We start from the raw sequence: 13238 nt of genomic DNA on the forward strand, positions 1-13238 counted from the left end.
CAGCATTTGTGGTTTCATCAGCTTCGTGGTAAATCTGTTTCTGCACACATCATGCACACTATTTCGCTGTTTGTAAGACACAGTATAATCCAAAAACATCAAGGAATCTATATTTCATTTTTATGTCATAATAAAAGAATAAAAGCATATTTATTATAAAGAGTAGTGGAACACATGGGCTTTAGCTGACAAATAAGGCTAAGGAAAAATGATACCTTTTATTCATTGTCTGTTACATGCCAGACTCTCCCTTGTTTTTAGATGAGGAAACAGAAGCTCATAGAAGTAAAGCAAGCTGTCCAAGGAGATACAGCTATTTGTATTCTATCGCTCCAGCCTCCCACCAGTGATTCCGAAATGACTCTGTTCGAATGCTCTGTAGAGGGCCTGGTGCAGAAGATGCAAAATGATAAATGAGGCCATTCCCCGGCAGTGGAGCTCAGAAGCACAGAATATTTCCCCAAAGATACAGACTCACATCCCTTTGGAAGCTTTCTTAACAAAAATAACAAACCACACAGCTGGTCGGAGGTAGAGTTTGGGTTGTTTCCCGGCATTTTAGCTTTAAATACGTTACATAACTGCAGCCTGCTATGTACCAGTGTGCAACGATGCCAATGTATTTCCTCTTAGCTTGTGATTTTATCCTTCTTATCAGTTAGTAGAATATAGTAACATATTCAAAACTTACAATTTCTAGGATAATGCATATTGAATTTATCTAAATGAGCCATTTCAGTACCCACTTTCAACACTTGTGTGATGAAAAACACTTAATTTTATCTATCTATCTATCTATCTATCTATTGATTTATTTATTTTAAGATTATTTATTTATTTTGAGAGAGAGAAAGGTAGTGCGAGGGAGGGGCAGAGAGAGAGAGAGAGAGGGAGAGAGAGAGAATCCCAAGCAGGGGATGAGGGGCTCCAACTCAGGAACCGTGAGATCATGACCTGAACTGAAATCAAAGGTCTGATCCTTAACCGACTGAGCCACCCAGGCACCTCGAAAAATATCTAATGTTAAGAGATTGTTTTGTATTTTATATACCTGGTAAATAGGTTAAATATGCCAGAGCATGCGGCCTGAGAGCTGGGGGAGCTAGTTTTTGTTTTGGTCTTGCTACTAACTACTTTTCTGCAATGTGATGATTTCTCTCCTTTGGATGCAAAATTCTTAACCTCTTTCAATGTAGGGTCCTTGGCAATGAAATAAAAGTGTTAGACTTAGAAGTCTGAAACAGGGGTGTCTGGGTGGCTCAGTCAGTTGAGCGTCCTGGTTTGGCTCAGGTCGTGATCTCATGGTTTGTGAATTCAATCTCCCTATCCAGCTCGTGGTGGTCAGCACAGAGCCCACTTTGGATCATCTGCCGCCCTCTCTCTCTCTCTCTGCCCCTTCCCCACCTGTGCGTGCATGCTCTCTCTCACTCAAAAATAAACATTAAAAAGTTGTAAAAAAAAAGACGTCTGAAACAGTCTATATGATTAAAACCTCTTTTTTTTTTTTTTTTTTTTTTTTTTTTTACAGAAGACTGATATATAAAAATGTTTGTGCCAGCATTATTCATAATGGGAGGGTTGTGGTAGTTACCTGGGGAACACACAAGGAGAAAGGGTAAGTGATTTGGGTAGCATGATTACCATGGGATATCCCTCAACTATTACAAACACTAAACTAGATGGACATACTGCAGTGTGAATAGATCTTAAAAACATAGCATATAGTAAATATATATAGGAACAATCACTTCTATAGAATAATGTTATATAAATTATGAATACTTATTTTTAACACAAAACAACTGCATGCATTTTACAAAGACAAGTGGATATTCAAATACATATGTTAAATCCATCAGGTGCTGGGGTGCCTGGGTGGCTCAGTCGGTTAAGCGTCCGACTTCGGCTCAGGTCACGATCTCGCGGTCCATGAGTTCCAGCCCCGCGTCGGGCTCTGGGCTGATGGCTCAGAGCCTGGAGCCTGCTTCCGATTCTGTGTCTCCCTCTCTCTCTGCCCCTCCCCCATTCATGCTCTGTCTCTCTCTGTCTCAAAAATAAATAAACATTAAAAAAAAAATAAAAAAAAAAATCCATCAGGTGCTACAGTGAGGCTGGTATTGGGCCTGATCATGAAGACAGAGGGGCGCGATGGTAGAAAGAAAGGTCTTAAGAACCAGTGATTCCAGAGTGTTATAAAATAAAAGGTATCATTAACTCAATTCTGTGCACACACAAAATTCTATAACAGTCACTTGCTCAAGAAAGACGAGGGACTTGTAAGAATCAACACCAAAAATACTGACCGAGAATAGTATGAAACATAAATTTATGCTAACAAATGTAGGCAGTATATACCTTCTCATATAAATTCAAACTTACTGATAAAATTAGGAAAGGTGAATTTAAGGAATCGGTCAAAACTTCTACTTCAGACTCAGGTCCCCAGTTCACATGTGTGAATGCGGGTCAGATTTGGGCCTTGAAAAATTTACAGGAAATCCACATGTCATAACAATGAAAGGTTAAATGTGCTCAGCATTGGACACTCACCAGCTTCATTGTTTCTGTCATCTTTCCTTCTTTCAGCCAGATTATTTTTGGCTCTACTTTCTCTGGCTTGCTTCTATAGCCAGTACTGGGTTTCCTCTTCCTTTGGCTGCTGTCTTGGAATGAATATTATTGATATTTCTTTTAAAGAAGTAAACAGTTCTTGCTTTGGCCACACACAATGTAAACTCTCTCCCTTTCTATCTCTTTCCCTCCCTCTCTCTCTCTCTCTCTCTCTCACACACACACACACACACACACACACACAGCTACTCCTAAGACATTGAATCAAGCCAACTCTACAATTAGTGGCTTAGGAGTGAAATTTAATACAAGGGTAAAAGAGGTGGTATAAATATGACACTGTGAACGAAAATGCCCCAGAGAATTCCAAGAAGTTATTTGTTCCACAAAGAAAGAGATAGCCAGGAACCAAAACTTGTTATTCTTTATCATATTCTCCATTCCCATAGCCCAAATCTAAGTATTTGGATTATGCTACTATAGACGATAGGTTTAATATTTTACCGAGGGGAAAAAATTTTTTTTTTAAGTTTGTTGATTTTGAGAATCCCAAGCAGGCTCTACACTGTCATCACAGAGACCAGTTCGGGGCCTGAACTCACAAACCTCGAGATCATGACCTGAGCCAAAACAAAGTGCTGGAGGCTTAACTGACTGCACCAGTCAGGCTCCCCAAGGAAAAAACTTTTGATGGTCATAAAGCCCATCACCAGGTAGAGCTTGCACCCTGCAACTTTTTCTGTGATCGCAACTTAATGATTTCTTTTTTTGTCTATGATTTTTGCCTCGGTGTTTAGAGGTTCTGTAGAGTACGCAAATTTCAATATAGAGGTCGAAGACAATGTTTGTCACTTAGAACGGAAAGAATTTGAGATCCAACATGGCTATTTTAGTTAGCTCTCATTAACAGGGAATGAGGACCTTCAGGTTAATGAACGCCCCAGATACCTCAAGCTTTTAATTTGAAAAGCCGAATATTATTATTACAATGCTATGATATTAGTAATATTGGTGTGTTACTTTGGAAGAAAAATATTTTACACTGAATTTTTCGCTTTTTGGCTTTATTGCGCAGAATATATTAGTTGTCTATTCTAGATTTGTTGATGGCAGTCGTCGTGAATAGTGACTGGTAGTTAGGATGCCTGCTGTACAGCAGGGACAGGACAACACCATGGCGTGGTGGTTAAATGAAGGAGACCAGGAGCTAGTTGCCTGGGTTGAATCCTGGTGCTGCCGAGAATGAGTTGTATGGCCTTGGGCAAGCTATTTAACTTCTTTGTACTTTACAACGTTATTATACACATTAAATGAGTGTACAAATCATATTTGCAGAACACTTAGAATAGTACTTCTCACATATAAGCACTATTTCTGTGTATGTTAAAAATACATGCATTTCAGCAAGTGCTTCTGAGGTGTAAGTGAGACCTTGGACCTGCCGTGGTTCTCGTTTTAAGTTATGTTGGGATTTTACAGTTTTTCGGCCTCCTCTCTTTCTGTTGGTTGCCAGTCGAGTCCATTTCTAGCACCGATTCTCACTCTCTTATTAAGTGAATTTGTGGTGGCCTGGGCAATGAAGATATTGAACTTATTAGAATTTTGTCTAAAAGTAAGTTGAGGGACTCCTGGGTGGCTCAGTCGATTGAGTGTCTGGCTCTTGATTTCAGCTCAGGTCACGATCTCAGCGTAGTGGGTTCAGGCCCCGAGTTGGGTTCTGCACTAAGTGTGGAGCCTGCTTAACATTCTCTCCCCACACCCACCTCTCCGCTCCTCCTGTCTCTAACTCTTCAAAATAAAAAAAATAAAGTTAATAAAATTAAGTTGAATAGTTGAAAAATCTCTATTTTTTGGATGAGGAGAGATTTACCTAACTTGCTCAGGAAGGGTCCTTTTTCCTCCTCTTCCAAACACCAATTATGTTCTGAATAATTGAGTTCATTTGCTAACTGTTGTCTAGTTAACAGAGTTTATCATACTATCTTTTATTCGGTGAAATATATTCTGTATCACAGTGTTTTCCTCTTTCCTCCCCATTTATACAAATGCTTAAATATCTCAGCAGTCATTCTGGGATAACACAGAATGTGGTGGGCTAAGGGGGAAAGGAATGGATGTCATGGAAGGTGAGGGTTAGACAGTTTCTCCTGGGCTCCACTCTATCGCTCACTGCAGATAACTGCTGTAATTCTCTGTGAGCTTCTGGACTAGCAAGGTTTTCTTAAAAGTTTTTGTATGGGCACCTGGGTGACTCAGTCGGTTGGGCGACCGACTTCCGCTCAGGTCACGATCTCACGGTTTGTGAAGTTTGAGCCCCGCGTCGGGCTCTGTGCTGACAGCTCAGAGCCCGGAGCTTGCTTCCGATTCTGTGTCTCCCTCTCTCTGCACCTCCCCTGCTCATGCTCTGTCTCTCTCTGCCTCTCAAAAAATAAATAAATGTTAAAAAAAATTTTTTTTTAAGTTTTTTTAACCTAACCTGTGTCTCTTCTACATGAAAGTAGATGTGCAATTCCACTGATGATGTATGAAACAAGACAGAGCTGTTGAAAACTCCTGTAAGTCATCACTGGATTGACTCCCCACTTCCTCCCACTCTCCACCTTAAAAATGCCCAACAACCAAAAAAAAAAAAAAAAAAAAAAAAAAGAAAACAAACAAAAAAACCCCAACAATCTATTCTTCTGGAATTATTCTTCTTGGCTTTGTAGTGAATGGAAAGAGTGAATTTAAGAGGAATCTTGAAGGTTGCCAAGAAGACCTTAATTTAAGTCATGGTCATAAAATTTTAGAGTTGGAAGGGTCTATAAAGATTTCTTAGCTCAATTTCTGCATTTTTCAGATGGGGAAACTGAGACCAGGAAAAGTTAAATGACCTGACAAAAATTACAAAGCCAGAACTTGACATTTCATTTTTTCTAAATGTTTATTTTATTTTTGAGAGAGAAAGAGAGAGAGAGAGAAAGAAAGAGAGAGGCGGGGGGTGGGGAGAGAATGAGCAGGGGAGAGGTAGATAGAGAGGAAGAGAGCATCCCAAGCAGGCCCTGTGCTGTCCACACAAAGCCTGATGCAGGGCTCAATTCCAGGAACTGTGAGATCACGACCTGAACTGAAATCAAGAGCTGGATGCTTAACCAACTGAACCACCCAGGCACCCCAGACCTTGACATTTTAAATGTGGGTAAGTCTGTGAGTTTTTGGCCATGATACCTACCATGGGCCCAGAGATATATTGTAAATTATACCAGTTTGACTTATCTCAGTTGCAAGTGATTAAAAAAAAAAAACAAAAACAAACTCCAAAAACCTAGCTTCAGCTAATTTAAGGAAGAGAGGAAAATGTATTGGCTCCTGGTCATTAAGAGTCTAGGAGGGGTTTGGCTTCCAGCATCCCATGGTCCAGCAGCTCAAATAATGTCAACAGAACCCATTTCTTCTGTCATGGATCGGCTTCATGCTGTTATTGTCTGACAGATTTTTCTTCCATATTTGAAATATGGTGGCAACAGCTCCAGGTTCAATATCCGCTCAGATTCTATCCTCTTAAGTTTAATAGGGAAGAGCCAGGAGCTCTAGAGTTAGACATATATCATCCTATTGGCTGTGATAGGGACTATGGGGCATTTCCATAGAAATCGCAGAGACGAGGAGAAATGTGATACATTGATTGGCTTAGGTTTGCGTCACATACAGTGAGAATCAGGACACAGATTATCTGAAAAAGTTCATATAGACATGAAATTTATTATTTTCTGACAATTATATAGCACTTACTCTGCCAGGTTGTTCCAAGAACTTTACAAACATTAACCCATTTAATCATCTTAACAACCCAATGAGATAGGTCCGATTGCTATTGCCATTTCAGAAATGAGAAAACCAAGTCACAGAGAGGTCAACTAATGTGCCCAAGGTTACACAGCTTGTAATCTACAGAATTGTAGCCACAATTCCATCTGACGCAATCTTGCTCTTAAATACCTGCTTTCCCATTGTGGGCACCAAGTAATTTAATTCTTCCACTTTATCAGGACAGCTATCTTCTTAACTGCAACCGTTCACTAAGCTGAGATGGGGATTTTTCTTCCTTCTTGTCATGGGGAGACTGATCAGAAAGGTGAATGGCGTACACGGGTGGGCGGGCAGGGCCTGAGGTAAGGGGCAGACCCAGCTCAGTGCGGAGGTAGCAGCTAGTTCTCAGCGTTCTGGGCTTCCTTCTTAAAGCAGTCCTCTGGGCTCTTGTAGAATGAGCTCACATGCATACTACATTTGCTAATTCTGGGAACTGAGAAGATCTGCCAATAAGCTTTTTGGAGATGGACGACTTCTTAAATGTCAAGTGCAACATTGAGCCGTTAAATTGTGCTGTTTAAAATGTCAGGAAAAACCATTATTTTTGCAGACGGAACTTCAGTGTGGTCTGATTTCAAGTCTGTGGAATGACTCCTGTCTTTGAGGAGGATGCTTCCTTTCTTATTTTGAAATGCTGCTATTGTTTTGTACAGAGAAGAGTGGTCTAAGAGGCATTTCTGGCCAGTGAGCCCAGCCCAGCACCGGCGAACAGTTTAACTCCTCCAAGGTGCTTCCGCTCCATAGTAGCCCAGTCGTCCCAGAAACTCCTAGAATAGCTAGCCACTGTCCTGCCCTCTTCCCACCTTCCTCTGCCTCCTCCCTCCTCCCCCAGCACAGAGCTCTGGATGATGTTTCCTCTGGAATCCATTCCAGTTATGTTGTTTTAAATCATTTTCTGCAGAGCCTAGTGGGGACTCGTAGAGTAGAATTTATTCCTCAAAAGAATATTATAGTTGAGTGCTTTGGAGTACAGCAGCCCCAGGCAAGTGCCAAATAATGACCAGTCGCAGTGGAGAGTGAGAGCCTTGAAGCTTTGGGTCTATTTCTCCACACCTGTCATTTTCATCCAGGTATTGTCACATGATTAGGAGCCTGAATGAAATCGCCCAAAAGTAATCTGAAGTTTGAGTGATATGTGTGGAACTGGGTGAGAGAGAGGTCAACTGACTCCCCTTGCTGCAGGGGGGCTGGGGGAGGGAGGGCTGGAGCTGCCTCTATAATCTGTGGCCCTGTGGTCTTATGAAGCACTGTTTTAGTATAGTCGGCCCCTCCTCCTCTGGCTTCCTCCCTCATCATGACCCAGCTTGATCGTCTCAAATTGTTAGGTTGTAGGAGGTGACTCCCAATCCATCTCTGTATCTGAAATTATACGGTAAGGCCTACCACATAATTTACGAGAAACACAATTAATTTGGTGTGCGTGTAGGGGGGACTCTGTCTTGATAGTGTAGGAGACTGCCATCTTGTGTCTTACCAAGACTCAGTATGAGTATATTATTTTACATGTCCTAGATCGTCACATTTACAAAGCCCTTAAAAGAGGGTGAGCAACGTGACGTGGAGCCCAAAGCACCGAATTGCACGCGGAAAGGCCCAGTTTTTAGCCTCAACTCTAGAACCATCTAGCAGGCTCATACCGAGCAAAGCAAAATTTTTCTGATCCTTTTTTTTCTCTTGCGAAATGAGGAAATACACTGGATAATTTGTAAGATGTGCTTCCTACTCGAAGACTCAAATCTGTATCTCTGAAGTCAGATTTTAAAAAAATGTATTAAGAATTGTTTTCTGTTTCCACAGCCTTGGACATTTAAATGAATATCTATCCCTGTGTAACAAACAGATAAGACAACTGAGACCCAGAGACATTTATAGCCCGTCTAACATCAAACCCTGAGTCCTTCAGAGAGCGTCTATCCCCTTGTGTGATACTTTGCCTGTGAGTCACTGACCTACATCACACAGGCCATGCTGGCTCTCCACTCTGGGAGGAACACGGTAAAGTCAGTGGGTATGAACAGCTTGGCTCCCAGATCACTCAGCTGGGAGATGATATTTAGAATGATGACTTAAAAACAGTTCTGACCAAGCAAAGCATTAGTCAGCTTGGGAAAAACTTTATGGCTTGGGAGGAACTTCTCAGGGAGGGAAAGGTAACAGTACATTCTATTCATCCCCGGAGGACCATTTGCCATAAGTCAGTCAGGGAAGAATTTGTTTTGGACCCACACAGAGAAAAGAGCAGCAAGTGAGGGAAAGGGAGCCTGACTGGAAGTTAGAAGACTTAATTTGCTTCTAGTCTAACTCTGCCAAGCACTTAACATAGGACAAAGGACATACCCTTCTGACCTTAACTTTTTCAATCCATAGAATGTGAGGATAAGACTAGATGGTCTCTAAGCTCTGATGTCTACTTCTGTGTCACAGCCGTGATTCGGAGCCTTCCTAATTTTCAAAATAAATCCTAAAGGATCAGAAGGATCTCTCTTGCCGTGGTCTCCCTCTGCCCTGGCTTTGTGTTTTCTTTAGCTTACAAACACCCTCCTCTAGGTTGCCTCATCCCAGCCTAATTTGTATTCTGGAGATTGATTCCCCTCTCTCCTGTGGTGGGCTCTTGGCAAACAGATCCCAAGTCATTCATGTTAGGGTCAATAGAGCGAGCACATAGTGAGTGCTGCCTTGCCTTTTGTTTGGTAGAATTGCATATCCAGGAAATTGCAGGTCTATGCTCCATATTTCAAGTATTACTATTTCTTAAATTTTGAATGCTCATTTTTTTTTTAACGTTTTATGTTTTGAGAGACAGAGAGAGAGCATGAGTGGGGGAGGGACAGAGAGAGAGGGAGACACAGAATCTGAAGCAGGATCCAGGCTCTGAGCTGTCAGCACAGAGCCTGACACGGGGCTCCAACCCGCGAACCGCAAGATCATGACCCGAGCTGAGGTCGACTGAGCCACCCAGGCACCCCTGAGTGCTCATTATTTAATAATCTCTTGTGCAACTTTCGTGGCATGCTACTGATATGCAGATATAGGGCTCCTTTATTTAAGTATACAACTATTGGTTGACAATTACTTTTTTTTTCTCATTAAGGGAACAGCAACCTGTATATGCAGATGATTGCATGTACTTATGATTTTATATACACAATATGCATTTTCTCCTGCACCAGTATATATTTTATTGGCTTAAACAAGTGAACAATTTTTATATATTAAAAAAATTTTTTTTAATGTTTATTTATCTTTGAGAGAGAGAGAGCAAGGGAGGGGCAGAGAAAGAGGGAGACACAGAATCTAAAGCAGACTCCAGGCTCTGAGCTGTCAGCACAGCTGACACCCAGGTGCCCCTTTTTATACTTGTTTTTCATTTTTATGCTGTAACTCTGGTTATAGCTATCTCCTAGCTCTTCCTACTATTTGCTTATTATAAAGCCCTTATACAGAACTTTAAAGGTGAAAAGTTCATTTAAGGTCATCTCTGATTCCAACCCCTTATTTTACAGAAAATTGAGGCCCAGAGAGGCTTAAGGTATCCCTGCTGGTCATGGTCAAGAAGGAGCTAGAACTGAGGGGTCTTTTGTTTCCCTGCTTCCACTCAGAATACTTATAAACATATAACACACATATATGTTTATAAAATCGAAACGGAAATATTTATGTTTTGCTTACATTCTGTTGCAGAAAGGTAGAGAAATTCAGGTATAAATTTCCCTCTTGAATGTCTCAGAAACGTGCATCTTCATGAATATTTTTCATTGGTTGAAGAAAATATTGCTAGGTAAGTAGAAGATTCGTATCCTGTTTCTTTAGAAGCTCAGTTCACGCTGTGCCAAGGGGATAGAGTACAAGTGCCGGTTAATAATTTATAGTATGTATTCGTCTCCATTCCTCTTTGACTAAAATATTAATCCTCCATTGATCATCATTATTTGCTTTTTGCCTTGGCAATATACAGTGTGCAGAGAGTTTGATGAAAGGGTTATTTCCTAGACTCGTCATGGCCCCCTGCGCTCTGCCAGTAATTTACTGACTTTATTTACTTGTGGTAATGAGCACACCATGTAGAAGATGCCAGCTGCTGGGATTGTCTTGGGTGCCTTTTTTCTAGGGCAGGACAATGTAAAAAGCACAGCTGTTTTTCTAATTTAGTATTTGCAGCATGTGCCTGCATTTTTATTACATTTTTAATGGACCAATGCAGGTGAATATAGAGCATAAAAAATCTGAGCCTGATTTCTATTAATAAAGCGAATTTGTTTAACAGTATCTTGAGAAGTGCAAGGGGTTTTTGGGTATGTGTTTTAAAAGACAACAGGCCTTGGAAGGTAGGACAGAGAAGATTTGGTTTAGTGACTTAGAAATTGTAGAATTGTTTAATTGGTATAGTTTAAGTACGTGGAGACATTTTATATATGCACGTGTTTTGTGTGTGTGTATGATTTGTATAGTTGTTCGTAAATTATAGTCTAAGAGATAGGAGAAATTTGGTATGTAAACCTTCCTTTGTATGTTAGAGGAGAGAAACTTTATACTTTGATTTGTGAGAAGGAAGTCCATTTGCAAAAATCATTCTTTACTACAAAATACAGCTTTGAATTTTATTGGAAAATACCTGTTTTTCCAAAATGCAGACATTTTGACTAAATTGTGAAGCCATGAGGATGACCCAATTGAGGAGGAACTAGCACTTTTCCTGCTTCCTCATTTGGCCACTAGTTCATTCCCTTTCTGTCCCTTGTCCCATGATGGGGACTGAGTGCATTGCCTTTCAGACCACAAGACCCCATGAGTCCTCTCACCCCTTCTCTTTCTGATTTTCATCTCTGCCTTCCTCTTTCTTTAAAAAATAGAAACATTTCTGCTTTTATCTCCTCTCACTACCTCTTTAAATCTTCTGTTTATTTAAATAAACTCAAGCATTGCAAGAGCTCTTGGCACACCCAAGCTGTGGGCTGAGCTGCCTGCCCACTACAATCACAATACGTGTAGTTTCTCATAGGTGATGAGCCAAAGATATGGTGACCATGGGGCACTTGGTTGCTTATAACACACTTTCAGGACAATGGATTCATATTACAATTGCTCCTACTCAGCTAGTGGCCCAGTTTTTCCTGAAGCTCAGTGAGATAGATCTTCTCTTTGAATAGTCATTTATGCAATTTCTACATGGGGGGTGGTGGTGGCTGGGGAGGAGGGATAGGAAAGACTTAGTAGTTGTGCTCTACTCTTGAATATTGAAACTGCCGTACTAGGCAAGTCACCATTTTAATATATCAAGTATGGTTTTTTCATATATATTTCATATATATTGTAATAGATCAAATATCAGGACCTAGCAAGGAAATCAGAACCCACTTTAAGCATATACAAGGGAAGAAATTCAGCACAGGAACTGTTTACACAGGTGATGATGAAGCTGGGGAAAACGGGTTTATCAACTGAGAGAGAAGTGAAGAAGGCAGAGTTACACACAGGTAAGGCCATGGGAGCCAGGGTTACCTACTTTGGCTGGAATCATGACAGCCCCGTCCAAATGGAGCTAAAGCCAGAGAGGAGACCGTTCAGTCATCTGAGATGCCGTCCAAGGTGGAGGAAGCTATGGCCTCAAGTTTCTCTCCACTTTCCACCTCCTCCACAACTCATGCCAGTGTCTCTTGTTGGCCAATCGCAGTGGGCAGCCAGTGGCCCTAGGAGCTCAGGAGAAGCAAACTATGGAGATCACCTCCCCTTTGCTGGCAATACAGATCAGAGTGGGGTGGTGGAGGAGGGACGAAAGGGGAAGGAAGAGGAGAATGGATCATGTAGTGAAGACGCTCAGAACACCCGCACGGAGGTCACCATCTAACCCTAACTGAGCCCTCTTGACCCCTAATACTGGCAAAATCTTCAGGGAGTTTATGAATCCAGGTGGGCGGGGACTACAGATCTGAAGGTTCTCCAGAGTCTGCCAGTGGTCCTTGGATGACCTGATTAAGCTTCTCTTCGGGATTTTCTGTTTCTCTTTCTCCTTCTTCCCACCCTCACTGCTACTTCCTTGCTGAAACACTCCCTGTGGTTACTAGTTAGAATCATGGAGGTTTTCTGAGGAAAACCTCAACCCTTCTTCAAGGCTTACAGACTTGGGTTGGGGTTAGAATAATTGAGTCGAGGATGATGTCTGCAGAGAAATTGCTCAAGCCTCAGAGGTGGGATGGGGCCTTCTCCACACACCCACACAGAAAGCCATCTCTGAGCACTATGGTGGGTTCTTTGTCCTGTGTGTCATCACATGTTGCCAGATATTTGAATTATTTGGTTAATGTCTTCCCAATCGTGATAGAATATAGATTTCTTGAGGAGAAGGGCTGAGCCCTACAAGATTTTATATCCCATCGCATAGTGCTAGTCAAATATTAAGTACTTCGGTGTTCTTAATTGAAAGGTAAAGGTCCCTAAATGGAGAAAGATAAGCTCTAGTATCTGTGGTTTTGGTTAAGTTATATAAAGTCTCTGAGCCTTGTTTTAATGCTTTTGAAGATAGAATTTTATTTTATTTATTTATTTTGAGAGAGAGAGAGCACATGAGTGAGCCGGGGTGGGGGGATGAGGGGAGGAGCAACCGAAGAATTCCAGGCAGGCCCCCCCCCCCACTCTCAGCATGGAGCTCGTGGCAGGGCTCCATTTCACGACTGTGAGCAGAAATTAAGAGTTGGATTTTTAGCCACCCAGGTGTCCCTGAAGATAGAATTTTAAATAAAGACCATGCCTTTGTGACCTGTCCACTTACATCATAAGCTATTTGAGGGCAAGGGACCGTAGCCTATATTTTTATGTATAGC

The sequence above is a fragment of the Herpailurus yagouaroundi genome, unplaced genomic scaffold (genome assembly GCF_014898765.1).
Source record: "Herpailurus yagouaroundi ecotype Mexico unplaced genomic scaffold, PumYag 163, whole genome shotgun sequence".
Lineage (NCBI taxonomy): Eukaryota > Metazoa > Chordata > Mammalia > Carnivora > Felidae > Herpailurus > Herpailurus yagouaroundi.